Source organism: Capricornis sumatraensis, chromosome 22 (assembly GCF_032405125.1).
Source record: "Capricornis sumatraensis isolate serow.1 chromosome 22, serow.2, whole genome shotgun sequence".
NCBI classification, from domain to species: Eukaryota; Metazoa; Chordata; class Mammalia; order Artiodactyla; family Bovidae; genus Capricornis; species Capricornis sumatraensis.
In genome coordinates, this window is record NC_091090.1 from 12,477,098 (window position 1) to 12,503,974 (window position 26,877).

General features: G+C 44.0%; 1 pseudogene; it reads left to right on the forward strand.

The window, feature by feature from the left end:
• Positions 1-7,568: 7,568 nt before the first annotated feature.
• LOC138069661 (heat shock factor protein 1 pseudogene) lies at positions 7,569-15,169 on the forward strand (annotated as a pseudogene).
• Positions 15,170-26,877: the final 11,708 nt, after the last annotated feature.

Below are 26,877 nucleotides of genomic sequence, written 5' to 3' on the forward strand. Positions count from 1 at the left end.
CATGCAGCATGACTTCTGTTTCCTTCTGTTGGTTATAAGACACTTACAAACCTGCTTAGATTCATGGAGGGGAGGTATGGACCTCCCAAACCCACCTCTTTTTTAATTAATTAATTAGGCTGTATGGGGTCTTACTTGCAGCATGCAGGATCATTAGTCTCAGCATGTAGGATCTAGTCCCCTGACCAGAGATCCAACCCAGGCCCCCTACGTTAGGAGTGTGAAGTCAGCCGCTGGACCACCAGGGGAATTCCCAATCCACCTCTGTTTTAGAAAAATTTATTGAAGTATATCTGATTTACCACATTGTGTTAATTTCTGCTGTAGAGCAGAGTGATTCAGTTATATATATATTCTCCTTCATATTCTTTTCCATTATAGTTTGTCACAGAATATTAATATAGCTCCCAGTGCTATACAGTAAGATCGTGTTGTTTATCCATCTTATATATAACAGTTGGCACGTGCTAATTCCAAACTCCCATTCTTCCCTCCCCCAGTCCCCCAATCTTTAGCAACCACAAGTCTATTCTGTGTGTCTGTGAGTCTATAAACCCATCTCTTAATGAAAGGAATGGAGAGAATTCAAGACAAAATAGTAGATGACGAAGAGAACAAGAGTACAACCAATCCTTTCAGATAATTTTACCATTAAGGGAAGGAGGGAAATGTAGCATAGTGTAGAAAGAGATGCAGGCTCAAGGGGAAGGATTTTAAAAATAAGAAAATCTCGGTATTTTCACACACTGATAGGAGCAATGACGTACAGAGGGACAGGGACCAGACAGCGCAATTGTAGGAGTGATGCCCTTGGCTGAGAAGGACTGAGATTCAGTGCGCAAGTGGAGAGAGTGGCCTTAGATAGACACTTGAACTTGTGGTGCCTGGAAGGAGACAGAGTCTAAGGCCAGAAATGCAGGAGAAGGTGGGAAGTGGAGAAAGAAGTTCTTTTCTGTTGCCCCTTTCTCCCATGAACTAGGAAGTAATGTCATCAGTTGGGCACAAGCGAGTCGATGTGAAGAGAGAAAAGAAGGTGCCCCAGAGCTAGAGTACAAATGGAGGCTTATATATAATAGGTCTACATTTTTAAAGTTAATCAGCAAACTAATAAACTGTTAGGGATGTTCTTTACTCTTACCTTTGATAAGTCTACCTTCATAACAAAATAAGACAACACAACTGAGACAATATCAAAATGACCTCATTTAATTATTATCACATGTACCTAGGTATTCTTTCGGTGGACCAGATAAGGTTGGACAAGAAACCAAATAAAGATGTGCATTATTAGAGAAAGGATAGTCTCATCAATCAATGGTGTTGGGAAAACTGGACAACCACATGCAAGAAAAAAAAAGAGAGAGAGAGACTAGACTACCTCACACCATTCACAAAGACTCAACTCAAAATGTCAAAATGGATTAAAGACTTGAATGTAAGACCTGAAATCACAAGGCCCGTAGACAAAAACTATACGGTATTCTCCTTCACGTTGACTGGAGCATTATCTTTCTGGATATGTCACCGCAGGCAAGGGAAACAAGAGCAAAAATAAGTGAAACTAAAAAAGCTTTTGCATAGCGAAGGAAACCATCAACAGAAATGGAAAGACAACCTACAAAATGGGAGAAGATATTTAAAAATTGTATATCTGATCAGGGCTTGGTATTCAAAGTATATAAAGAACTCATACAACTCAAGAATGAAAAAACACAACTCAATTTTTTTTTTAATGGGCAGAAGTGCTGAATAGACGTTTTTCCAAAGAAGACACTCAGATGGCCAACAGGCACATGAAAAAGATGTTCAACATCACTAATTATTAGGAAAATACAAATCAGAATCACAAGATATCACCATGCCTGTCAGAATGGCTATTATCAGCAAGGCAAGAAATAACAAATGTTGATGAGGATGGGGAGAAAAGGGAATCTGTGTATACTCTGGGGGGAATGTGAACTGGTACAGCCATTATTGAGAACAGTATGGAGATTCCTCAAAAAATTAAGACTAGAATTACCATATAATCCAGCTATTCTGCTTTTGGGTATCTATTCCCCAAATATAAAAACACCAACTTAAAAGATATATGCATCTCACATATCACAGTATCATTTACAATAGCCAAGCTGTGGAAGTAGCCTAAGTGCCCATGGGTGGATGAAAGGATAACTAAGATGTGGCACGTGCATGTTCAGTGGAATACCGCCAGCCGTACAAGGATGAAAGCTTGCAACCTGAGACAATACGGATCTTAAGGATTTCACACTAAGTGAAATAAGTCAGATGGAGAAGGACAAATGCTGTATGATTTTTGCTCATATGGGGAATATAAAGATCAAACAAAAAACCAAAATAAACGAACAAGCCAGACAAAATAAAAAGAAACACATAAATGCAGAGAACAAAGCAGTGGCAGAGAGGAATGGATGGGAGGAAGGTGAGGTGGGGGAAGGGTAGCAACTCCAAGGTGATAGATGGAAACGAAACTTCTGGTGATGAGCGCACTGTAGCGTATACAGAAGTAGGAATGTAATGTACGCATGAAACGTAACCAATATTGCTTCAATTTTAAAAAGACATGTATTATTTACAAACTAAGAAATACATATTTCAGACTGTTTATATTTTCTTCATTTTTGCAAAGTCATTATTTATAGTGTTTGTTGACATTTTCACATAACCTATGTTCTAGTAATGGTAATGGGCTAAAGAATTTAAAAGTTAAATGCAACTGATTTCAAACTTTATGAAATACATTGACTATATTTTCATAAACACATAAAATGAAGTTAACGTAAAATTTAAAATTTTTTTCATGCTTTCAAATGTTATTTTGCTAATATTTGAATTGTCTACTAAAATTAAAGTGTAGGGACTTCCCTGCTAGTCCTGTGGTTAAGAATCCACCGGTCAAAGGTGGGGACACTGGTTTGATCCGTGATCTGGGAAGATCCCACATGCTGTGGAGCAACTAACCCGGCGCAACTACTGAGGCCTCACACCACAACTACTGAAGCTCACATGCCTACAACCTGTGCTCCGCAATGAGAGAAGCCGTTGTGATGAGAAGCCCGAGCTCCGTGGTGAAGAGTAGCCCTTGTTCGCCACAGCTAGAGAAAGCCTACTCACAGCAACGAAGACCCAGCACCGCCAAAAACAAATGAACAGATAAAGAAATAAGACATCTGTGATGATCAATTAAAAAACTAAAGTGTTAATTGCAAATCATACTGAATAAACAAAAATTGTTTACAGAAAGCTGACATGAAAATTTAACTTTCTGAAATTTAATTAAATGTTATGAAATACTTTTTATAAAATTAAAACTATTTGTAATTCAAGTGTTATATGTCTGTTTAGTTGCCAGTGTAGCTTCCTGTGCCAAGTTTGTTATGTATATATATATATATGTATATACACATATACACATAATATACACACATAATATACATAATATACATAAATGTATACATATATATACACACACACAAACTGAAGACTAATATTAATTGTTTAGTACAAGGGAAATATCCCTCAGCCACCATGTACAACTGTAGCCCTACTGAGAAAGGATACATCATTATGTAAGAAAGGATTGCATTCCTACTGACTGAGAGAGAAGGTTTAACAAGTTAATTAATTTGTCTTTTACTTAATCACTATCATTGCTAAATTTTCCTTGCATCCCAAACAAGTATCCATCTGTAGGGTCACAATCCGTGAATCTTTACAGCATTTGGTCACTATCGCCGTTTGCTTCAATGACAGAGGACAAGAGGTCTGGAAACACATTTCCTTGCGACTTGAATAGTATTAATGATAAAAGCAGATGTTTAGACTCACGGTCATGCTGTGTGTAGTAGGCAACCTTCTTAAATGACCCCCAGTGGTCTCTACCTTCTGACAGCCATGCCCATATGGAACCCCTTTCCCTTGAGTGTGGGCTGAATCTAGTGACTTGCTTGTAATGAATAGAATATGGCAGAGTGATGGACTGTCAATTTTGAGATTAAAAGTCAAGATTTTTGTCTTGTAGGCACTCTTTGCACAGCTGGTTTTGATGAAGCAAATTGTTGTTTTGGAGAGACCCACATGGCAAGACGCTGAGCGTGGCCTCTGGGCAGTAGTCAACAAGAAACGGATAACTTCAGTCCAGCAACCTTTAAGGAACTGAATCCTGCCAACAACTTGGGGTAAAGGCTTAGAAGCAGGGCTTCCTCCAACTGAGCCTTCCGATGAGATCACTGGCAACACTTTGATTGCAACTTTGTGAAAGACCCTGAAGCAGAGGATCCAGCCAAGCTTCTCCCAGGTTTCTGACCCACAGAAATCATGAAATAATGTGTGCTGTTTTGAGCCGCTAGTTTTGGGGCGGTTTTTTATATAGCTGATACACTGTGCCAGAATTGTGTCAGTCCTCAGCAACACAGACGCCTTACGTCCCTTCAGACTGTCTCTGAGTGCTGACACGCAGTGCCCTCTTGCTTATAGTGCTCGGTCTTCAGTCTTTTTGCTTCGGTTCTGTTCAGTTCAGTCACTCAGTCGTGTCCGACTCTCTGCGACCCCATGAATCGCAGCACGCCAGGCCTCCCTGTCCATCACCATCTCCCGGAGTTCACTCAGACTCATGTCCATCGAGTCCGTGATGCCATCCAGCCGTCTCATCCTCTGTCGTCCCCTTCTCCTCCTGCCCCCAGTCCCTCCCAGCATCAGAGTCTTTTCCAGTGAGTCAACTCTTCACATGAGGTGGCCAAAGTCCTGGAGTTTCAGCTTCAGCATCATTCCTTCCGAAGAAATCCCAGGGCTGATCTCCTTCAGAATGGACTGGTTGGATCTCCTTGCAGTCCAAGGGACTCTCAAGAGTCTTCTCCAACACCACTGTTCAAAAGCATCAATTCTTTGGTGCTCAGCTTCCTTTACAGTCCAACTCTCACATCCATACATGAAGCCTTTTGGAAAACTGTGTGACTTGTTGCACACTTTTTCCTTCATATCTAATTTCTTTCCTTGTATATTTAAATAACTACAAACAATGTAAAAATTTTAATATCACAAATATTGACATTAAAAAATAAAACTTTATAATACTCTTTTAAATGTGACCAATAGAATTTTAAATGCCGTAACTTTTTTTTTTGGCTGTGCAGTGCTCCATGCTGGATCTTAGTTTTTCAGCCAGGAACCAAACCTGTGTGCCCTGCAGGGGAAGCTCTGAGTCTTAACCACGGGACTGCCAAGGGCGTCCCAATGCCATAGCTTTTTGATATTCAACATCATCCTTTTAAAAATCATGAATAGACTCTTTTTCAACAATTGGACATTGTACATTATTTACTTCTTCCTTGAATTCATATTTCATTCATTTCTACTACATAACTTTATCTTAATGTATGTTATATCTGAAAGCCTTGTATCGATCTTTCTGTATTTCTCTGTAACCAAATATATTTTCAAAAAGTTAGTTCTTTTTCATTTCTTTCAATCATAATACTCTAAATGTTTAAACTTTTGGATTGAACTATTAGCAACAGAGCAAACTGATCAAAATCACATAAAGTACAGCTTGATAGATTTATTAAACATAAATATAAAATGTTATTCACAATGCATCTTTTAAAGAGTTTTCAGCCAGTTCTGTGATCGGGAAGAACAAAGCTGACTCCGTACTAGAGCTGTTCCTTTTACTTTAACTTTACTGCTCTGTCGCCCAGGCTCAATCATGCTGGCTCTGCGCCTTCTGCAAAAGAATGTTGCCTATAGCTTCCAGGATACAGGATAGCCTGACCTTGACCTGACCAGAGAATAGTATCAGTTTTGTTCGAGGTTTGGAGGAACATCATGACCTGACTGTGACCTGATCTACGTGGACAGCGGTAAGAACAAGGCATTCCACACCAAGAAGTTTGCAACAACTAACCACATCCCTTCCTCATCTTTCCTTTCAAAGGGCTTTGCTGGGCCTTCCCTGGCAGTCCAGTGATTGAAATTCCCCGCTGCATGGGGCACAGATTGGATCCCTGGGCGGTGAACTAAGATCCTACATGCCAAGTTCAGTTCAGTTCAGTTCAGTTCAGTCGCTCAGTCGTGTCCGACTCTTTGCGACCCCATGAACCGTAGCACACCAGTCCTCCCTGTCTGTTACCAATTCCCGGGGTTTACCCAAACTCATGTCCATTGAGTCGGTGATGCCATCCAACCATCTCATCCTCTGTCGTCCCCTTCTCTTCCTGCCCTTAATCTTTCCCAGCATCAGGGTCTTTTCAAAAGAGTCAGCTCTTTGCATCAGGTGGCCAAAGTATTGGAGTTTCGGCTTCAACATCAGTCCTTCCAATGAACACCCAGGACTGATCTTTAGGATGGACTGGTAGGATCTCCTTGCAGTCCAAGGGACTCTCAAGAGTCTTCCCTAACAGCACAATTCAAAAGCATCAGTTCTGCACTCAGCTTTCTTTATAGTCCAACTCTCACATCCATACATGACTACTAGAAAAACCATAGCCTTGCCAAGAGGGGCAGCCAAAAAAAAAAAAAAAAGTTCTGCTTGAAAGCCTGGGGAGTCCTGGTTTGCCAGGTCCTGCAATAAACCTAGGGTTTCCCAAGTGGTACAGTGGTAAAGAATCTGCCTACTAATGCAGGAGACACAGGAGACCCAGATATGATATTCGGGTTGGGAAGATCACTTGAAGTAGGAAATGGCAACCCAGTCCAGTATTCTTGCCTGGAAAATTCCATGGACAGAGGAGCCCGCCTGGCTACAGTCCATGAGGTTGCAGAGATGGGACACTACTGAGCACGGACATACAGACGGTAAACTTTTCTCTGCTCCAAACTCCACAATTTTTCAGTATTGTTTGACCTCACTGTGCCTCAGGCACATAGAGTTGCTTTAGGTAACAGTTCATGTATCCCTGAATCATAAATCAAATTGCTGGAATGAGTCAGCTTTCAGTAACATTCTCTTTCTATTTTTTTTCCCATAAAAAATAAAGGCTGAAAGTTCTTGTTCACATAAATAAGAAAATGGGAATGGCAATGTAAATTTATCATAGCAATGACACTCACTCCTCATTTATTTATTTGCCTGTGCCAGCTCTTATTTGCAGCATGTGGGATCTTCAATCATTGTTGCGACATGCAGGATTTTTAGTTGCAACTTGGGCATTCGAACTCTTATTTGTGGCATGTGGGATCTAGATTCTTGACCGGGGGTCAAACTTGGGCACTCTGCATTGAGAACTTGGAGTCTTAGCCACTGGACCACCAGGGAAGACCCAACACTCACTTCTTTCAACTCATTCTGAACTATATGTGAAAAATCACATCATGAGCTCTCATAAATGTATTTTAAAATACATTAAAATTTAATGTACCAAACTAAAAACTCAATTAGATTCTCTTTTAATTTTGTTGAAAACAAAGAATTGAAAACAACCTCACTGGCTAACGGATTCATTACTCAGTCATTAGAGTTGTTTACTTTCCAAAACAATATTTCAAATTGTACTTTTGTTTAGCAAGCCAGATGTTTTTACATTTCCCCACCTTGGGAGAATGGCAAATGGGCGATGGTAAAAGAGGAGGTGAGAAAATATGCCCAAAAGTTCCGAGGTTAATTAGTTTTAGGAGACGGATGTACAGAAATAGAGAACGTGAACATGAATACCTTCATAACCGGCCGTGTCCTCGTGTCCCTTGCAAGGACTTTGGGCATTCCTTGGAGTCTGCACATTTCAAGGTGAAGACCACTGGATCAGGGACATGTAGCGTGGCTGTCAGCCAGTATGAAGTCTACTTGAGACATAACATAAATTCAAAGTGAGAAATGCACAGCCAGCATGGTTGTGTAGTTTTCTTTCCCTTGAGATATGCTCAGCCACGTGAAAGCAATAGCAGAGAGGCAGAGTTAGGACTTCTTGCTGGTAAAGGATGAAGGGATAAAGGAGTCAAGGTTGTATGCAAAAATAACTTCAGGATTATTGGTGCAATCCAAACAGAAAGGCAAATGCTAAAATTTCCAGTTCTTAAGGAGGAGCTCTCCAAAGGTCGCAGAGTGAGAAGAGAAGAGGGCTCAAGACCAAGCTTTGGACAGCTCCAACATTTAATGTCAGGATGAGAAAGGCAGTGGAGATCGAGTGATTACAGAGGTGGGTATCAGTAAGTGTTGGTCTTGGGGGCCAAGGAAAGTGTCCCAAGGAAGTAGAAGTGTACCTGTCACCTGCTGCTGGGGAAATCAGTAACAGGAGGTCAGGAAAGTCCATTGTATTTCAGTTCAGTTCAGTTCAATCGCTCAGTCGTGTCTGACTCTTTGCGATCCCACGAATTGCAGCATGCCAGGCCTCCCTGTCCATCACCAACTCCCGGAATTCACCCAGACTCATGTCCATCGATTTAGTGATGCCATCCAGCCATCTCATCCTCTGTCATCCCCTTCTCCTCCTGCCCTCAATCCCTCCCAGCATCAGAGTCTTTTCCAATGAGTCAACTCTTCACATGAGGTGGCCAAAGTATTGGAGTTTCATCTTTAGCATCGGTCCTTCCAATGAACACCCAGGACTGATCTCCTTTAGGATGGACTGATTGGATCTCCTTGTAGTCCAAGGGACTCTCAAGAGTCTTCTCCAACACCACAGTTCAAAAGCATCAATTCTTCAGCGTTCACAGTCCAACTTTCTTCACAGTCCAATGCTCACATCCAAACATGACCACTGGAAAAACCATAGCCTTGACTAGACGGACCTTTGTTGGCAAAGTCAAGCCTCTGCTTTTGAATATGCTATGTGCTGCTAAGTCGCTTCAGTCATGTCCGACTCTGTGCGACCCCATAGGCGGCAGCCCACCAGGCACCCCCATCCCTGGGATTCTCCAGGCAAGAATACTGGAGTGGGTTGCCATTTCCTTCTCCAATGCATGAAAGTGAAAGGTGAAAGTGAAGTCTCTCAGTCGTGTCCGACTCTTAGCGACCCCATGGACTGCAGCCTACCAGGTTCCTCCGTCCATGGGATTTTCCAGGCAAGAGTGGAGGTGCCATTGCCTTCTCCTTGAATATGCTATCTAGGTTGGTCATAACTTTCTTTCCAAAGAGTAAGTGTCTTTTAATTTCATGGCTGCAATCACCATCTGCAGTGATTTTGGAGCCCCCCAAAATAAAGTCTCACACTGTTTCCACTGTTATCCCATCTATTTCCCATGAAGTGATGGGACCAGATGCCATGATCTTCATTTTCTGAATGTTGAGCTTTAAGCCAACTTTTTCACTCTCTTCTTTCACTTTCATCAAGAGGCTTTTTAGCTCCTCTTCACTTTCTGCCATAAGGGTGGTGTCACCTGCCTATCTGAGGTTATTGATATTTCTCCAGGCAATCTTGATTCCAGCTTGTGCTTCTTCCAGCCCAGCATTTCTCATGATGTACTCTGCATAGAAGTTAAATAAGCAGGGTGACAGTATACAGGCTTGACGTACTCCTTTTCCTATTTGGAACCAGTCTGTTGTTCCATGTCCAGTTCTAACTGTTGCTTCCTGACTTGCATATAGGTTTCTCAAGAGGCAGGTCAGGGCTTAGCAACATTCAAAGTTTTACATGGCAAAACCAGCATCATTAACTTGAAACCAAGCTTGCAACTTGGTCACAGATTTACGATGATATCAGTTTGCATCCATCCTGGGATTATAATTGGGAACCCTGAACAGCAATCTTTGAAGGCTCACCCATGGAGTGGGACATGCTGCCTGGGACCCTTTCCCAAGTGGGACTCCAGATGTGCTGTGACATGGGACTGTTTAAATCTGGATGTTGGTCAAAACTCAATTTGGTGATATATTCTCTGCTTTTTCTAGTTATCTTTTCTTTTAATGTTAGTATGTTGAAAGTAAGTTAGATAATTCTCTAATAAATATCTGTATTATTTATCTGTATAAAATGAGTGGCTTATTTTCTTAACAAATCCTTTGAGTGAGACAAAAGTGAGAACTTTCTGCAAAACAGGGCCAAACCACACAAATCTGGCTTTGGGGACCTCAAACCCAACGGAGAGCAGAGATGAGGCTCCATACTGAATATAGAGACTTTTATTGATGGAAGGCCTATATCCCAAGCAGTGAACCTGCAGCTTCCTTTCCCCAGCTGGGTCCCAGAAGACGGGCAATCCATTTTCAATCACCCAGGAGTCTGACGCTTGGTGGTAACTGCCTCCCTCAAGAAAAAATACCCACAGATACAGACATTTGAATGTGATTCAAAGCAAAATCCTTAAAAAGTCTTTACTGAATCTGTTGCTATATTACTTCTGTTTTACATTTTGGTTTTTTGGCCACAAGGCAGGTAGGATTTAGCACCTCGGATCCCTCCTCCACCAGGGATCAATCCCACAGCCCCTGCATCGCAAGGCAGTCTTAACTACTGGACAGCCAGGGAAGCCCCCGATTCAAAACGTTTAAAGTCTGGATTGTCTCTCAATAACTCGCAGTGAGGCTACTAGTTCCCACCTGGGAACCACAGTGGCCCAAGCTTGTGGGTGGCTTGCTTTTAAGCAGGAGTTTTCAGGTCAAGACCACTAGATATTGAAAGGAGATTTTGGACAGGAGCAAAAAATTAAGCAACAAGGAGGAGAGCAGGTGGAGCTGGTGGGAGCCGGCCTGTTGCAAGATGGTGGCGAGACCACACGGTCTCCACTGGTTTCAGGGCCGCCACCGGCAGCGGCTGCACGGCCTCCGGTCAGACGGATCTCCATCCCAGCGAAGGCCCCTGCCTCAAGCGGGCCCAGCAACGTCGCGGCCTTTCTGGTCAAGCCGTGGACCCTCCTGAGTGACCCCTGACAGACACGCGGACCTGTGTCCACATGCTCGACCAGGCGGGCTGGCTGCCTGAGTCCCCGAGCAAGGCGCGGCCAGCCTCATGCAGCAGCTCGACCCCTGTGGCTTCCAGAAGGTGGTCTGCTGGGAGCCAGCGTGGGGAATCCCGCCCATGGCAAAGGTCATGAGGAAGAGGCCTGATGGGCAAAGGCGAGATCAGGCCTCAAGGTGCCCCCCTTCTCAAGCATCTACCCCCAAACCAGAATCTGTCTGTTTTACTATTTCATGACTTTCACCAACTCTCCTGACATACAGGAGGCTATCCCCAACCACCTTTCTCTGGAGAAAATCAACTTAGGGCTCTAGCTAATAAGTCTCCTGGACATGAGAGGAATATTTCAAATCAAACCCCCTCTGTTAGCATTCTAGCTTGCTTGGCAGGTTTCCCCAGACTTTTACAACTACGCATGTGATTGTTTACAGCCCCCCAGCTGTGAGAGGCACGGGAAGCCTAAAACATAGAGCCTTTCAAAGAGTTAAAAGTTAGAGTAGTGCTGGTGTAGGATTTCATTATTGGGCCAATGCTTGTTGCTAAGTTCCCATATCTCTTATCCACTGTGCACCTGGGAGTGCATTAGTTAACATAGTTGGAATGTAAGAAAAACAAGTATAGCCTTGAAATTAACCACATCAGACTTTTGAGTTCATTGGTTCTTTCTTGTAACTCACTGCACCTTTGCTCCTAGAGAAATGTAACTCTGTTTAACATTTTCTGAGGCTGACACGGATTAGAAATATAAAGAAAAAACATTTCAAGGGAAAATAAGTTTTCTGGTTGGGCAGCCCTTATCAAAAGAGGGCCATAAAATGTCCACAGGTCTCCAAGGCCAGAAGATAATGTACACAACATTGTCTATGGGAAAGGTTTGCAGAAAAAAATCCTGGTTTCTATAACGGCAAAACTGCTGGAATGTTTGGCTGACTCTGTGTGGATCACAATAAACTGTGGAAAATTCTGAGAGAGATGGGAATACCAGACCACCTGACCTGCCTCTTGAGAAATCTGTATGCAGGTCAGGAAGCAACAGTTAGAACTGGACATGGAACAACAGACTGGTTCCAAATAGGAAAAGCAGTACGTCAAGGCTGTATATTGTCACCCTGCTTATTTAACTTCTATGCAGAGTACATCATGAGAAACGCTGGACTGGAAGAAACACAAGCTGGGATCAAGATTGCCTGGAGAAATATCAATAACCTCAGATATGCAGATGATACCACCCTTATGGCAGAAAGTGAAGAGGAGCTAAAAAGCCTCTTGATGAAAGTGAAAGAAGAGAGTGAAAAAGTTGGCTTAAAGCTCAACATTCAGAAAATGAAGATCATGGCATCCAGTTCCATCACTTCAAGGGAAATAGATGGGGAAACAGTGGAAACAGGGTCAGACTTTATTTTGGGGGGCTCCAAAATCACTGCAGATGATGACTGCAGCCATGAAATTAAAAGACGCTTACTCCTTGGAAGAAAAGTTATGATCAACCTAGATAGCATATTCAAAAGCAGAGACATTACTTTGCCGACTAAGGTCCGTCTAGTCAAGGCTATGGCTTTTCCAGTAGTCATGTATGGATATGAGAGTTGGACTGTGAAGAAAGCTGGGTGCCGAAGAATTGATGCTTTTGAAGTGTGGTGTTGGAGAAGACTCTTGAGAGTCCCTTGGACTGCAAGGAGATCCTACCAGTCCATTCTGAAGGAGATCAACCCTGGGATTTCTTTGGATGGAATGATGCTAAAGCTGAAACTGCAGTACTTTGGCCACCTGATGCAAAGAGTTGACTCATTGGAAAAGACTTTAATGCTGGGAGGGATTGGGGGCAGGAGGAGAAGGGGACGACCGAGGATGAGATGGCTGGATGGCATCACGGACTCGATGGTCGTGAGTCTGAATGAACTCCGGGAGCTGGTGATGGACAGGGAGGCCTGGCGTGGTGCGATTCATGGGGTCGCAAAGAGTCGGACACGACTGAGCGACTGAACTGAACTGAATGACTTTGCATCTTTCATTTCCCTCTATGTACAAGTAAAGGTATAAAAGACGCTTTTGAAAATAAAAAAAAATGGGCCTCACTCGAAGAAGCTTGGTCACCCCGTGTTTTTTTTTTCTCTCTCTTACTTTCTTTTTCAGGCTGATCCCTTGGAGCATGGAGGCTCCCTGCGCTCACCTATCTGCCCGGGTTTCTAAGACCTGAACGGGAAGACGTTTTGCATCTTCACTCCCTCGGGAGACCGGGAGGGCACCTGTGGCCTCCGTGAACAGGGCAAACTCCTTGTCTCGGAGTTTTATTGGCTTTCTGTGTAAACCAAGGAATATCAGCCTCTTTCTCTCCTCTGTTTTCTTATCTACAACATTCTTTCCTTATCTCTCTCTAAATCATTCGCTGACGCTGTCACACTTCGGATTCCCTGGATCCAAGCTGGGGCAGGACCCTGGCAGTGGTCCTCATCGAGACTGGCAGCTGGGTCAGGCCAGAGTCGATGACCCCGAGTGCCAGCACTGTGCTTCCTGCATGGCCAGGAGTAGCTCCTGGAGAGCAGTCAGGAGGGAAGTGACCGCGTGTCCACCCTGAAGAATGAGGACGTAAAGCTTCACCAGGACAGTGTCACCAGGCTGCTGACCGCCTTTCCGTGGATGAAGGGGAAGCAGGAGAGCACGGACTCCAACCTGCCCTGCATGAAGCCGATGACGAGCCCCTGTGGCAGGAGGTGGCCGGCCGACAGCAGAAGCATGCCAGGCCGCAGAAAGCTGTTGACAGGCTCATCCACATCCTCATCTGGCTGGCGTGTCCAGCTGGATCCTGCAGGTGATGAGAACAATCCCGGTGGTGCTGAAGACGGCAGCTCAGCACATCCCAAACCCCAGAATGGCTGGCAATACTCCCTGAAGCAGGTTCACGGCAGCCCCTTACGGGGCTCCTGCCTGGCCTCCAGCAGCTCTGGACCCACAGTTGCCAGCTCTGGACCCATCATCTGTGACATCACTGAGCTGCCCCCGGCAGCCCCTTGGCAAAGAGAGGCCCCTGTCCAGCAGGCCCTTGGTTGGAATCAAGGAGGAGTCCCCCCACCCCCCAGCCCACCTCAGAGCCCCTGGGCCAAGGATTCCGGTCCCGGTCGCAGGCACCCACCCTCCGTGGTGGAAACTACCTTGTCTCCAGTTCAGTTCAGTTCAGTCACTCATTCGTGTCCAACTGCAGCATGGCAGGCCTCCCTGTCCATCACCACCTCCCGGAGCCTACTAGAACTCATGTCCATTGCCTCCCTAATGCTATCCAACCATCTCATCCTCTGTCATCCCCTTCTCTTCCCACCTTCAGTCATTCCTTGCATCAGGGTCTTCTCCAATGAGTCAGTTCTTCGCATCAGGTGGCCAACCAAAGTTTTGGAGTTTCAGCTTTAGCACCAGGCCTTCCAATGAATATTCAGGATGATTTCCTTTAGGATGGATTGGTTGGATCTCCTTGCAGTCCAAGGGACTCTCAAAAGTCTTCTCCAACATCACAGTTTGAAAGCATCAATTCTTTGGCGCTCAGCTTTCTTTGTAGTCCAACTCTCACATCCACACATGACTACTGGAAAAGGCATAGCTTTGACTAGACAGACCTTTGTTGGTAATGTCTCTGCTTTTTAATGTGCTGTCCAGGTTGGTCATAGCTTTTCTTCCAAGGAGCAAGCATCTTTTAATTATATGGCTAAGTCACCAGCTGCAGTGATTTTGGAGCCCAGCCACCCTCATTGACTCCATTCTGCGGGAGAATCTGAGTCTGCCGCCCAGGCCACATCGACCACACCCTTTACAGATGGGGGTTGGGGGAGCGCCCTCCCCACAGTCCCTGCCCCTCTTGGCCCCGCCCCCGCCCCCCATCAGGTGCCTCAGTCTAACCACCTGGACAATTTGGCTCACGCCCCAAAGATGCCTGGGATTGCCCATCTCTTCCCCAGCCCCTCCTGGTGTCTGCATTACTGAGTCCAGTCAGAGACTGAGCTCAAGGACCACTTGGATCCACAGACTCCAACCTGGATGACCTGCAGACCAGGCAGGCTAGGCACGGCTTCCACGTGGACACTAGCACCTTGCTGGATCTGTTCTGCCCCTTGGTGACAGTGCCCGACAGGAGCCTGCCTGACCCGGGCAGCAGCCTGGCCCGCAAGCTCCCTGGGCCTCTAGAGGCAGAGAAGAGTAGCCCTGACTCCGGGAAGCAGCTCCTGCAGGCCCCAGGCTCTGTGGCGGCCAGCAACCTTCCGGTGCACTTCGAAATGAAGGAGGGCTCCTGTTTCTCCCAGGGGGAAGACCACAGAGGGATCCCACCATCTCCCTGTTAACTGGGAGGAGGGCTTGCCTGTGCCCTCCCCAACCCTCCCAATGCAGGGCTGGTCTCAGCAGCCTGGTAACTGATCTGCCATGGCCCCCAGTCAGCACCAAGGGCCACTCCTGTGTGCCATCACTTGCTTGGCCCTTCACAGCCACACTCGGACTGACCACTTCAGGTAGAACTGTATTTTGGGCTTTTTACATGAGAGATACCCCCCCACACACACCTTTTGCCTTTCTCCTTCCATTGAGATGTTGTTGTCTTTACTCACTCAGTCATGTCCAACTCTTTGTGATCCCATGGACTGTAGCCCACCAGGGTCCTCCATCCATGGGATTTCCCAGGCAAGAATACTGGAATGGGTTGCCATTTCCTTCTCCAGGGGATCTTCCCAACCCGGGGATCAAACTTGGGTTTCCCACATTGTGGGCAGATTCTTTACCATCTGAGCCACCAGAGATAGACAGATACATGTGTGGATGGACACACGAGACAGGCAGAGATCTATGAACGTCCAGGCTCTGTCTGTGGCTGGGGAAAAAAACAAAACAAAACATGGAGGAAACAGAGAAGAGGGAAAGGCCCCATAAATTATAATAAATTTCCTCATAGTTAAGCTAGAGTATCTATGAAAGAAAAACAGGATGCTGGAAAAAAAATTAGCAAGAAGGTGCAGTAAGATGATCAATAGCATATGAGAAATAAAACCTTAAGGCCAATTTTAAGATCTAGATTTTATTACGTCTTACGATGGAAAGCAGCTACTGACGTTTAAAAAACAATTGTCATTATCCTTAGCTCAACCAACCAACAAAGGTACGTACCTTCTTTTTTGTTTTAAAAATGACTGAAATCTCTAAAGAAAGAAATGTATCTTTCTCCGAGAAACTCTTTCTCTGAAAAATTCTTGCAAGTACCTTGATAACTGGAGAAATTAAGTCTCGCCCTAAATATTGAGAAGGCTCTTTAAAGCATATGCAGTTAAAAATTAAAAGCTGGCTTGGTTAAACCTTAATCATGGCCTTCTAGGGGGAAGGTGATTTCTCTGTGTCTCTGAGATATATGTGTCCTACATGAGCTTACTAGGTTGCACTATTGTGTGTTTGTTTATATTAGGCCTATAAGAGGTCTTTTCCTATTCTTACTCGGTGGCCAAATGATGGATCCTTTTAAAATTAGAGAAACTAATAAATTATTAAATATAGAGCTTTCTCATTGTAAACAACTGTTTTGTTGGTACCTATAAAAACACAGGGATTTCCTTGGTGGCTCAGATGGTAAAGAATCTGCCTGCAATACAGGAGACCTGGATTAAATCCCTGGGTTGGGAAGATCCCCTGGAGAAGGAAATGGCAACCCACTCCAGTATTCTTGCCTGGAGAATCCCATGGATAGAGGAGCAACTACACTGAGAAATTATAATCTGTTGTGACTATTTAGGAATTGTATTGATTTGACGCTGCAAATATTTACAAAGGAACTCTTCCTATTGAATAGAGAGCATATGTGCAAAATCCCAAAGGGAGAAAGGCACATCCCCTGTGGTTTTGGTTTTTTTTTTTCTGTTCTGTACCAGTTTGCCTCTCAGGAGCCAAACTCTTACTGGTTTCTTCTGCATCTTCCCAGATGAAAGTGAAAGTGAAAGGTGCTCAGTCCTGTCTGAATCTTTATGACCCCATGGGATTCTCCAGGCCAGAATACTGGAGTGGGTAGCCTTTCCCTTCTTCAGGGGATCTTTCCAATCCAGGAATCGAACTGGGCTCTCCTCCATTGCAGGCGGATTCTTTACCAACTGAGCTGTCAGGGAAGCCCTCTTTCTGAATAGAGGCAATTTATTGGAAACAGTGACAAACTTTATTTTCTCAGGCTCCAAAATTACTGGAGATGGTGACTGCAGCCATGAAATTAAGAGACGCTTTCTCCTTGGGAGAAAAGCTATGACCAACCTAGAAGAAGAAGAAGAAGTGAAGTCGCTCAGTCCGACTCTTTGCGACCCCATGGGCTGTAGCCCTCCAGGGTCCTCCGTCCATGGGATTCTCCAGGCAAGAATACTGGAGTGGGTTGCCATTTCCTTCTCCAGGGGATCTTCCCAATCCAGGGGTCGAACCCAGATCTCCTGCATTGCAGGCAGATGCTTTAACCTCTGAGCCACCAGGGAAGCCAGGACAACCTAGACAGCATATTAAAAAGCAGAGACATTACTTTGCCAACAAAGGTCTGTCTAGTCAAGCCTATGGTTTTTCCAGTAGTCATGCATGGATGTGACAGTTAGACCATAAAGAAGGCCGAGCACTGAAGAATTGATGCTTTCAAACTGTGGTGTTGGAGAAGACTCCTGAGAGTCCCTTTGACTGCAAGGAGATCAAACCAGTCAATCCTAAAGGAAATCAGTCCTGAATATTCATTGGAGGGACTGATGCTGAAGCTGAAGCTCCAATGCTTTGGCCACCTGATGTGAAGAGCTGATTCATTGGAAAAGACCCTGATGCTGGGAATGATTGAAGGTGGGAGGAGAAGGGGACAACAGAGGATGAGATGGTTAGATGGCATCACCAACTTGATGGACATGAGTTTGAGCAAGCTCTGGGAGTTGGTGATGGACAGAGAAGCCTGGTGTGCTGCAGCCCGTGGGGTCGCAAAGAGTTGGACATGACTGAGCAACTGAAATGAACTGAACTGAACTGACTGTGAAGCTAATTACGCTTCAGCATCAGAGTCCCTTCGTGAGCTTCCCTGGTGGTCCAGTGGTAAAGAATCCACCTGCAATTCAGGAGACCTGGGTTCAATACCTGGGTTGGGAAGATCTCCCGGAGAAGTGGCAACCTACTACGGTATTCTTGTCTGGAGAATTCCAAGGACAGAGGAGCCTGGCGGGCTTCAGTCCACGGGGCTGCAGAGAGTTGCACACATCTGAGCGACTAACACATCAGGGTCTCTTGCTTGCTTGGGCCCTTCCCAGGCATTGTTCTTAATTTTATAATTGTACTTTTGGCATTCTTTTTCTTAGAAAGGGCCACCAGAATTGTACAATTTCAGAGCCCCCAGACCTCGGTCTATTAGCTTCCAGAGACAGTGCCTTCTTATGGAAGTGTGAATTTACATATATTCTGTATAAATACATAAATACTAGTATATCATGCTCAGTGTGCTTTGCCTTCATTTTTTATACTTCATATCTTGAAATCAATATTTACAGAGTTGTCTCATTTTTAACCATTGCATTACATTCTACTGTAGGGATAAGGGTACTTTTATTTAACAGTTCATCTATTGAGACATAATTGAGCTATTTCTAGTATTTTTACCAACACACGCGGTGGTGCAATGAAGGTGCTTGTGTGTAATTCACGGTCAGGATGGCTGTACCTGCAGATATCTAGGGTAGTTCTTGCTTGTAAGAGCACTCCCTTTGAGTCTCAAAAAGTCCAGCGTAGATGTATGTTCTTTGAAGCAGAATTGCTTGGTCAAAGGATATGTAGATATTTAATTTCAGTAGATATTTTACAATTGCCATCTGTAGAGGTTGCATTGTACCCTTCCATCAACAACGTGTGGACAGGAAATTCCCTGGTGGTCCAGTAGTCAAGACTCTTTGCTTTCATTGCCAGCTGGAATGGACAAGGAAAAAAAAAACCAACAATGTGTGGACAGTATGAACAGTACTAATTTCCTTCCCTAGCTCCTGCGAACTGAGCTTGTTATCAGGCTTCTTTATCTGTGTCTATCTGAGGGACAAAAAAGTGTGTCATCGTTATTTTAAGTTACATTGTAAAAGTTGGGAGTAGAGACTTCCCCTGTGGTCCCTACAAGGGTGGTTAAGAGTCCACCTGCCAGTGCAGGGGAATGTGGATTCTATCCCTAGTCCGGGAAGATCCCACGTGCCCCGGGGCAACTAAGCCCGTGTGCCACAGCTGCTAAAGCTTGTACACACCTAGAACCCATCGTCTGCGACAAGAGAAGCCACTGTGATGGGAAGCCTTCATACCACAACAAAGAGCAGCCCTGCTCGCTGCAGCCAGAGACAGCCTGGGTGCAGCAACAAGACCTAGTGCAGCCAATATAAATTAAATAGATAAATGGCTTTTTTTTTTTTAAGTTAGGAGTGCAATTAACTATTTCAATTTCAAACAAATGAAAAGCCATTTGAATTTCCTTTCCCATAAATAATCTATATCCTTTGCCTGTTTTCTATTGGTTGTCAATATTTTTCTTATTGATTTGAAAGAGATGTTTATGTTTTGGGGAGCGCTGCATGTTACTTAGAAATAACTTTGGAAAGTAAAGGCTAGAGGTCACAGTGTGCAGATAAAGATTATTTTAAGCCCGTACTTCTCAAACTGGTTTACACACATACCAGGAAATGCTTCTCAGTGTGACAGGGAACAGAGTAGATGATGTTTAATAGCATCAGCTCTGGAGCCAGACTGCCTAGGTTCATATTCTAGCTCTACGTCTTGCTAAGTAACTTTGGAGACATCTTTTAAGTTTCATGGACTCAATTAGCTATTCATAAAGTAGATAATAATCTCTATTTCACAAGGTCAGAGTCAAAGAGCCTATGACAAGAAAAGTTGGCTTGGAAAACCAAAATAAACAATAATTCTTGTCTTGTTATTTGGATTTTTTTAAAAAAAGAATCATAAGGAGCTTTCCTAGTGGTCCAGTGGTTAAGAATCCGCCTTGCAATGCAGGGGACACTGCTTTGATCCCTGGTCCTGGAAGATTCCGCTTGCTGTGGAGGAACTGAGCCCATGTGCCACAAGTACTGAGCTCACCCTCTGGAGCCTGCGTGCTGTAGCTGCTGAGCCCACATGTCACACTGATGAAGCCCGAGCACCCCAACAGGAGAGGCCGTTGCAATGCATTGTACTGCATGCATTGCCCCTGCTTGCAACTAAAGAGCAGCCCCCACTTGCCACAACTAGAGAAAGCCCAAGGGCAGCGACAAAGACTCAGCACGGCCATAAGTAAATACAGTTTAAAGACTCATAAGGACACACACACACAAATTAAAGCAAGATAAGAGTATGCCATGCACATTTTAAACTAAAATCCACCTGGCACAGACAACTTCTTAACAGACTGTATCAGTTAGCTAATTGCTGTTTTCGAAAAGAAACCCCAAGTCCCAAATGGAGTCACTTATGCTAAGTCCTGGACCTCCCTGGTTTCTCAGCTGGTGAAGAATCCACCTGCAATGCAGGAGACCTGGGTTTGATCCCTGGGTTGGGAAGATCCCCTGGAGGAGGGCATGGCGGCCCATTCCAGTATTCTTGCCTGGAGAATTCCCATGGACAGAGGAGCCTGGCAGGCTACAGTCCATGGGGTTGCAAAGAGTCGGACACGACCGAGTAAATAAGCACAGCACAGTGAATGCTAAGTCCCACCAAGACTTAGTATTGGGATGGCTAAAAACTTTGTTCAGATTTTTCCGTGAGATGATATAGCAGTTTCAGCTTCTCCCAGGAGTGGAATTTAAAACCAATTACTCTGAAATTACCTGAGCAACCTTTGTGAAGCAATCAGCTTGATAAGACCAGCTGCCTTCCCATAAGGCAAGGGGATTGTCCCTGGAAAATTCGCTTTTAACTTCCTTGTCTCACCCTCCTTCTGCCTGTAAAATCTTTCCATCTTGCGCATCTCCTCAGAGCACACTTCTCTTTGTTTTGTTTGTTTTCTTTGGGGTGGGCATGCTGTGGGACTTGTGGAATCTTAGTTTCCCGACCAGTGGTCAAACCGGGGCCCAGCAGTGAAAGTGCAGGGTCTTACTCCAGGGAATCTTCCTGACCCCGGGATCGAACTCATGTCTCTTGTGTTTCCTGCATTTTTTTGGCAGGCAGATTCTTTACCACTAGCATCACCAGGGAAGCCCCCTTAACCCCTGGACTACCAGGGAATTCCCTGAGCACACTCCTCTTTGTTAGATAGGGTGCTGTCCATTTCATGAATCACTGAATAACGCCAACTAGATCTTCAAATTTTCTCAGTCCACCTTGTTTTATTTAACACTGTGTATCTAAGTACCCCAAAATTTAGTGTCTTGAAACAACCATACAGTTAGGTCACCCTTCTGTGAGTCAGTAGTATGAGCTGGGCTCCTGTATGAAATTCTTGTAATCTCAGCAAAGCTCACGCCTATGTTTGTAATCAGCAGCTGAACAGCTCTGCTTCTGAAGGTTGCCTGGGCATGGATGCAGCAATAAGAGGTGCCTGGGCCACAGGGCCAGTGATCCAGAAGACTAGCCTGAGTGTGTTTTGGGATTGAGAGCAGAAGTGTGCAGAGCTTTCTGAGGCCTCAACTCAGAGCTGGCATAAGGTTGCTTCCACCTTGTTTTATTGACCAAAGCCAGTTATAAGGCCAATCCAGATTCCAGGAGTGTGGCAAAAAAGCTCCACTTTTTGATGGAGTAGCTGCCAAGAGCGTGTTGCAAAGGGCCCAGAAAATAGTAAGTGAGGAGAATTGCAGCCAATTCAACACCTATGTAAATTCAAAGCTTGGAATACAGAGTGTAGGTAAGAGGTAGCTAGCAATCATGAGGCTATACAAACCCACAAACATCCCACAGAGCAAAAGTCAATCCAAACGTCTGAAACAGCCAGGGGAAATCAAAACCACTGCTGGTCTGTGCAGGTTAAGTGAAGCATTTCCTCCTCTTGCCTCCCTGCCTCTGGCTTTGATGGGTACAGTGGGATGCTGAGTGAGGCTAGAAAGAAACACACAAAGAAGCCAGCTGCACTGTCTTTGCTCCTCAGCACAATTTTCCAAGTCAAGCTTATCTAGGAGAGAGAGAGCAGTGAGCAGTTCTGAAGAGACATCTCAGTTCCCTGCCCAGGAATTGGGTTGTTCTTGCTGTTGTTCCGTCGCTAAGTCATGTCTGACTCTTTGCAACCTCATGGACTACAGCACGCTAGGCTCCTCTGTCCTCCACTATCTCTCGGAGTTTGCTCAAATTCATATCCATTGAGTCAGTGATGCTATCCAACCATCTCATCCTCTGCTGCCCCCTTCTCCTTTTGCCTTCAATCTTTCCCAGCATCAAGATCAATGAGACAGCTCTTCACATCAGGGGGCCAAAGTACTGGAGCTTCAGCTTCAGCACCTGTCCTTCCAGTGAATATTCAGCATGGATTTCCTTTAGGATGGACTGGTTGGATCTCCTTACAGCCCAAGGGACTCTCAAGAGTCTTCTCCAGCACCACAATTCAAAAGCATCAATTCTTCAGTGGGTTGCCATTTCCTCCTCCAGAGGATCTTCCTGACCCAAGGATCAAACTGGTGTCTCTTGTGTCTCCTGCATTGGCTGGCGAATTCTTTACCTCTGAGCCAGCTGAGAAGCCCCTTAAACCTGGGTAGCCTGGATGAAGACCAAGAATCCTAGCCACTGGACCACCAGGGCTCGAGGATAGGAGCAAAGTCATCCTGGCTTCCTCCTTAGGCGCCCCCCCACCCCACCCCTACCTCTGCCTCCTTTTGAAAGTAAGAATGTTTCAAGGAGGCAAAAACTGTGAAAACAGGGACAAAGTTTATTATTAGAGACTAAGTTTATTATTAGAGAGACAGCATAATAACATGTGGGAAAGCACACAGAGAAACTGTTTGTTTATTTAAGATAGAAGCAAGGCAGAAATACACAGCCGGAGAGGAGTGAAGGTGTCCTGAATGAGGAGCACAGCAGAAAGGTAATTTAAATCTCTTATGTAGGGCAGTCCTTCCAGGTCTTTGCGAGCATGCGTTGCACGGCTGCTCAGTCACGTCTGACTCTTGGCGACTCTATGGAGTGTAGCCCACCAGGTTCCTCTGTCCATGGCATTTTCCAGGCAAGAGTACTGGAGAGGGTTGCCATGCCCTCTTCCAGGGGATCTTCCCCACCCAGGGATCGAACCCCAGTCTCCTTCGTCTCCTGCATTGGCAGGCAAATTCTTTACCACTGAGCCACCAGGGAAGCCATGGTCTTTGTTTACATGTGGCCAATTTTACATGTTTCTATCCTTGGGCCCTCCGCAAGAGGGGCGTGCAACTTTCTGCTAAGATGGATTCTACCACAGCAGCATGTGGGTGCATGTCCACACCTATGATAGAGTGGGTCCCCCCCTCACCCCTTTTGACTCGCAAGAAGCCTTCCTGCCCGTGTGCAGACAGGGAAGTTTTCCTTGACCTCAGGGGTGGGCACCTAATCTCGTTACTTCAGCAGAGCTCAGCTTCTGCCACTAGCTTTGTCCTTGGAGTGTCTGGGTGAGAACAAAGCTTGAATTTTACTCCACTTGACAAACACCAGCTGTCCAGCCCAGGGGTCCACGTATCGCCTATCTCAAAGCCAGTGATAGCTGGCCTAGAGATGAGATGTAATTTAAAATGAAGTGTGAAGGGCTCTTTATAGAGATAGTGAGTAGATATGTTCTGTGGCCTTCCTGAGCTGTTCAGAGGCAGAAAAACAAGTAGTTCCACAGGGCAGGTTCTCAGGAACAGTGGTGGCAAAGGATAACGCTATTATCTGATTGCAACCTCTAAGCCCACAGACTCAGTGTACTGCCGTAGAAATAATAAGCATAGATTGTAGTAAATGATATAAAAGAAATAAACAGCACGAGAGAACTGTTGCTTCAGAGAGCAGAGAGGCATTGGGTTTCCTGACAGAGTGGCCTGGAAAAGGCTCCCTGAGGTGACTTGAAGTTCGAGAACGAACCATCTCAGTGATCAGGCAGAGGGACCGGCTCGTGTCAAGTCCCAAGACAGGGAGGACCTTGGCCCGTTCTCAGACAATGACTTGCTTTTTCTTCTTTAACTCCAATTGATGGGATAAGAAGCATTTTCTTACTGCAATCCAGAATACGCATGCATTCAAAACAAAAATTGCATGAAATTCTCCTTCTACATAAAATACTAAAATGCACTGTTACATTTTCTTTTACTTCAGGTTCATTGAGATAAAATTTACAGACAGTAAAATCACCCTTGTCATGTGTGCAGCTCCATGCACTTTGATAGATGCGTACAATCACAGACACTACCACAATCAACATATAGAGCACTTCCAGACCCCGCAGAATTCCCTCCCGCTCCTTTGCAGTCAGCCCCCTCCCCTAACATGAAGCCAGGGGCCAGCACTGACTTGATTTCTGCTCCCACAGATTTTTAGTCATAGTTTTTCTTGATGTGTCTATTTATAGGCTTATATGATTTTAATGGTTTTTTCAAATAAATTGCTTTTGGTATCACTGATTTTTCTCATGTGTGTTTCTGTTCTCAATTTTGTTGATTTCCTCTCTAATGTTCCTTATTTCCTACTTGTTCAGTTCACTTTGAATTTAATTTACTCTCTCTCTTTTTGTTTTTTTTTTTTTTTGGTCTCTTAAGGGACATAGATTAATAATTTGAAGCTTTTCTTATTTTCTAGTTTAATACTTAAATTTCCACTTAGGCACCACTTTGGCTATACCCCACACATTTTGATATATTGTGTTTCTATTTTTATTCAATTCAAAATATTTTCTACTTTCCCATGTGACTTCCTCTTTGATACATGGGTTAATATTTAGAAGCGTGTTGTTTAACTTGCAAATATTTGAAAGATTTTCCAGACATTGTTCTAATTTAATTCAGTTGTGGTCAGAGAACATAATTTTTATGATTTCAGTTATTTAAAAATTGCTGAGGCTGTTTTATGGCCCAGACTATGATTGATCTTGCTGAACCCATCGTGTGCTCTTGGAAAGAATGTTGTTTTTCTGTTTGGTGGAATGTTCTATAAATGTCAATTAGGTCAAGTTTGTTGAGCATGTTCAGGTCTTTTTATCTTTGTGGATTTTTGGTCTACCTGTTTCATTGATTACTGAGACAGGAGTGTTGAAACCTCCAGCTATAACTGTGGGTTTGTCTATTTTGATTTTCAGTTCTGTAAGTTTTGCTATTCATATTTTGGAGCTGTGTTCAATGCGTGAATATTTAGGACTGTTATGTTCTTCCTGAGTTGATTCCTCTTTATCCCAGGTAACATTCCTTACTGTGAAGTCTATTTGTCACATATTAACATAGCCCTTCTGCTTTCTCTTGATTAGAGTTTCATAGTATATCTTTTTGCATCCTTAACCTAAATATAGCTTTGTATTTGATGTGTTTCTTGTACAAAACATATAATTTTGGTCTTGTTTTTATTTGTGTAACATAGTTAAAAGTAAATTAGGTAACTCATAAAGTAACAGAAAATATTCACAATACATCTTGACAACAATAGACCAGTATAAAAATAGGTGTCAAAATCAAAATCAAGTTGTATATTTATGACATGTACACTTTGGGAAAGCATGTTATACTTCAGTAAAAAATTTCAGGGACTTCCCTGGCGGTCCAGTGGTTAAGACTCCACCCTTCCACTGTAAAGGGTACAGGTTCAGTCCCTGGTCAGGGAACCAGAATCCCACATGCTGGGTGGCACAGACGAAAATAAATAATTTTTTAAAAATTTCAGTGAAGAAACTGAAAAACAAAGTCAAATAATTTTATGAGACTTTGAAAAAAAATCAGTAGACTGCTGATCCCTACTGGTACCTCATTTTCAGTTTAGAAGTCCCAATCTTATTTCACTTAGCTGTTAATTTTGGTATTAATTTCATACTTTTATGTTTTTAATCAATATTGTCCTTTTTAATCAATTATTCATGTACTTAGTCTAAAGATTCAAATGGTTAGGAAACATCCCTCCTCCCACCCATCCATCCACTTCTCCAATGCAACATAGCTCATTTTAAAAAACTATTTATTGAATTATAATTGACATGCAATATATTATATTGGTTTCAGGCATAGAACATAGTGATTTGATAGTTTTATACATTACAAAGTGATTACCATGGTAAGTCTAGTTACCATCTGTCAGCACACAGAGTTAGTACTCTTAAATGGATATTCATCATTAACATATTACAAGTGCACAAGCATTACTCACTAAATAAACTCTCCTTCCCCTCGACCTAAGAATTGCCTTTGTGTATTGTTTCTATATTCTTACCATTAATTCAACCTCCAAATATCTCCTAGTATGTATGTCTCTTCGATTTGTTCAAACACATCAACTCATCTATCACATTTTCTGAATGAAATTTCCTCTTAAAGCCTCTGGCCAGCTCCTATGGGAACTGGCTGCCAGCTGGCCTGCTGAACAGCTGTGGTCTTTGGAGTCTCCTTTCACTGTCTTTCTGGGAACTCTCTTCCTCTTGTCTTGTGTTCGATCTCCCGTTTCACGCATAGCAAGGATTATTTTTTGTTTATCTCCTAGTTGTGGTGGAGCACATCCTGTAAGTTTCCAGAGCAAAGATACACGAGAAGCAAATGCTTTGAGACTTTGTACATCTGGAAGTGTACTTATCCTCCTCATGAACTAATTAATAGTTTGGTTTGGTATTGAATCTTAGATTGGAAAAAAATTTCCTAAGAAATTTGGAGACATTGTTCCGCTGTGTTTTTGATTTCATTGGATGGCATTCTTGCTCTTGATACTTCGTGTAAAACCTGTGATAGGGAACTTGCTTGGTGGTCCAGTGGTTGAGACTTTGTGTTCCCACTGTAGATGCAGTTTTGATCCCTGGTAGGGAAACTAGAGAAGGCGATGGCACCCCACTCCAGTACTCTTGCCTGGAAAATCCCATGGTTGGAGAAGCCTGGTAAGCTGCAGTCCATGGGGTCTCTAGGAGTCGGACACAACTGAGCGACTTCACTTTCAA